The sequence below is a fragment of the Ochotona princeps genome, chromosome X, assembly GCF_030435755.1.
Source record: "Ochotona princeps isolate mOchPri1 chromosome X, mOchPri1.hap1, whole genome shotgun sequence".
NCBI lineage: Eukaryota > Metazoa > Chordata > Mammalia > Lagomorpha > Ochotonidae > Ochotona > Ochotona princeps.
In genome coordinates this window covers 72,473,905-72,477,155 of record NC_080865.1, presented here as the reverse complement: position 1 = coordinate 72,477,155, position 3,251 = coordinate 72,473,905, and the positions used below count along the sequence as shown (strand labels likewise).

Genomic DNA, 3,251 nt, shown 5'->3' with positions numbered 1-3,251 from the left:
TAAAAGACCAGGACATATCAGTGCTTGCACAGGCTGTGATCTTGATGGTTATCAAAACCATAAGGCATGCTCTGGGAAGACAGAACACCTGCTCATTTGGGAGCAATGGTATAATGGTGGGCAGGTAGATAGATATCAAACAAACAATACAGGAAGAAAAACCACAGTTGAGGCTTGCTCACAAGCCAGAGAGGAAGCATATTCCCATGGCTGGCATGATTGCAGCAAGTCATGGATAGGAAGGAGAACTGAGAAATAGGTAAGGGCATCAAAGAAGTGGTTTGCTATTAAAGATTCTTAAGATAAAGGCTTGTGGGCTATGCAAAAACAGGATTTATAAGAACTCAGGAACTATTAAAACTTACAGGAGTGAATAGTGGCTGTCAGGTAGGGGGTGGAAGGAGACCAGCAGTGTTAAGAGAACCAATGTCTGAGTGAAATGAGTGAAATCACAGCAACTGAATGTCAGAGAAATGAGAGAGTTTGTAAGAAGACTGTGATTTGAACTAGAGCTGGGCTGAATAAAGGTCTATTATTATCTTGAGTGGCAAATGTAATGTGAGGGCAAACATTAGCAGAGTTTGGAGGAGCCAAGGACTCTTCTATCTCTAGTATCTGTCAGGTCACCAACAAAGAACATTTATTGACAGATTGCACAACATAGGTGCTGCTGAGAAAATGGATAAGAAAGACAAGGCAAAAGGTCATCCAGGTGCTCATTACCCACAAGAGAGAAGGTTTGGCAAGGAGAGAAGTGAATCTGGGCTTACAAAGTGATGGTCAGTATGTGAGTGAAAATTGAGTGATACAAAGTTTAAGATGTTTCTGAGTTTTACATTTGTGCTCTGAAGAATGTGGTAGGAGGGGAGGTGTTCGACTGATGATGACTAGGATCCTCATTCGACTCTGATTCTCTGTGGCTCACATTTTTCCCCATAAATATTTATTTGTATAAAGTGAACACATTTCATCTATGTTGGAATACAGATTTATGAGCATAGCGATACTTCCAACCCTCTTCTTCCTCTTGCCCACATTCTCCACTCATCCTGCTCCTTTCTTCTTTCTTTCCTTCTAGTTTTTTACAAAAGTATACTTTCATTTCACTTTGCAGTCAGAAACTTGACAGTATGATCTCTGTATATACCTAAGGAAGTGTGGTTTACTGTCCGTGGGAAAGTTCTTTATGTGTTGCCAACACACCTCTTCTTCTGTTTCACTGCGTTGCATTGAGGAAACCTCCACAACTCAATAGAAAAATATGCATTTATAGGCAAAAATCAGAGTTCTGGTTGGGTAAACAGTAAGGTAAAATAGATTCAAAGATTTGTTAGGGACTTTAGATTGTCTTAAATAATTAATTGGAATAAAGAGAGATGACGAAGAGCCAGATGTGATTTTAGAAATGTAGCGAGATAACTGTGTGGGATTGTTAGGTTATAAGGGAGGACCACTCTGACAGGGGAGTGGAAATAGGATTAACAACACATAAGAGTGATTAAGGAAGGATTTTATTGAATAATATTCTAAAGATCAAGAGGCAGGCATACAGATGGCACAAATGAAGAAATTCAAGATCATAGGAAGAATATAGAGTTAAAATTAAATAATTTATCTTTCTTCATTATCCTTTTATTCATGTTGTAAACGTTTTCCACAAGAAATACCTGACTTCTATTCTTTATGTTTCTAAGGCATCATTCCACGATACAAATAGAGAAGCTTTATCACCAAACTTAGTTTAAATTCACTTGTGTCCTGGCTGAATGATATTGAAAAATTTACTTTAACATGTTGCATCTCATTTTCCTTAGCTTCAAAGTGAGTGATAATAGCATTTATTTTATGGAATAGTTCAAAGGGTCACTGGTGCAGTGTAGTCTGTGGCGTTTCCATCTGTTGCATCGGCATCCCATACAAGCACCAGTTCATGTCCTGGCTGTTCCACTTTCACTTTAGCTCCCTGTTCATGGCTTTGGAAAGCAGCAGAGGATGACGCAAGTCCTTGGGACTCTGCTTCCCTGTGGGAGACCCAAAAGAAGCTTCTGACTCCTAGTTTTGGATTGGCTCAGGTCCAGCCATTGTAGCCATTTGGGGAGTGATCCAGTTGATGAAGATCTCTCTGTGTGTCTCTTTTTCGCTAGATAACTCTACCTTTCAAATAAAAATAATGAAATAATCTTCTTTTAAAAATACAATTGTTCCAAGACTTAATTAATCAAAGTTAAATCTGGCTTCTTCTCTAATTTACAGCTAAATAGCTCCCATAATTGTTACCTTATCCCTTATGCTATTTCTCTTATTTTCTGAATTATGGATGGCAATACTTTCATTTGTGGGAGCTTTGTAATAAAGAATCAGATATGGAACTATCTCTTGTTCAGATTGTTCTCAAGTGTTTGTGTTGGCAAGTTGATGTAGTTTACACATCCATTCTAACTTTTCTTTGAGTGTGAAGTTGGTACATTTTAAATAACAAATGGAACTTTCTGAGAGTTGTATTCAAAATTATTAGTAAATTTCCTTCTTGTTCTCATGTTTCTAATGTGAGGTTGTCCATGATGCTGTGTGAAGATAGCCACCATTTCGTCTTGGAGTGTCACACAGACACAGGTCATCCAAGCTTCAGGTGTTTGTAACAGTCAGGGAATAAATAGGCTCCTTTTAATCCTTAATTTAGGCTCCTGTATTCTCCTGTATGCTAAAAATACGGAACACTTCATGAATTTGTGTGTCATCCTTGGGCAGGCGCCTTGCTAATTTTCTTCGTATCGTTCCTTTTTCGTGTATGTGTTGCCAAAGTGAGAACCTTAAGTTATTTCTGTGACCATAGCAGGGACCCAGAAGACAAAAGTCTAGCAGGGCTACAAAATGGTGTTAAAAAATCCTGTAGCCACAAGCTTACAATGGAATGCATATGAGTTATGGAATAAGATAAAACTAAGATCAAATCCAATTTTGTCACTCACAAAATGTTTTACTTTGTATTTTAACTTCTTTGAGTCTTCATTTATTCATCTTCATTATGAGGAAGGAATGGAATTATAACTCCTTATGAAGGACTGTACTATTGTAACAATACAGGAAAATCAGGGAGTGGGAATTGGGGGGGTGGAACCCCAGACTCTATGGAATTGTACCAAAAAATTAAAATTAAAAATAAAAATTAAAAAAAAATATAAAGCCACAGGTACAAAGTGACCATCAACAAATTTCCATTTCCTGTTTTTTTTTTTTTAATCACCAAATTT

The 3,251-nt window shown here is 37.5% G+C and overlaps 1 non-coding gene across 1 annotated transcript; it reads right to left on the bottom strand.

Annotated features, from left to right (window-relative positions):
- Positions 1-2,703: 2,703 nt before the first annotated feature.
- LOC118760535 (U6 spliceosomal RNA) lies at positions 2,704-2,809 on the bottom strand. Its single transcript, XR_004996842.1, has one exon. It is a non-coding gene; the product is annotated as a U6 spliceosomal RNA (small nuclear RNA).
- Between the last annotated feature and the right edge of the window lie 442 nt (positions 2,810-3,251).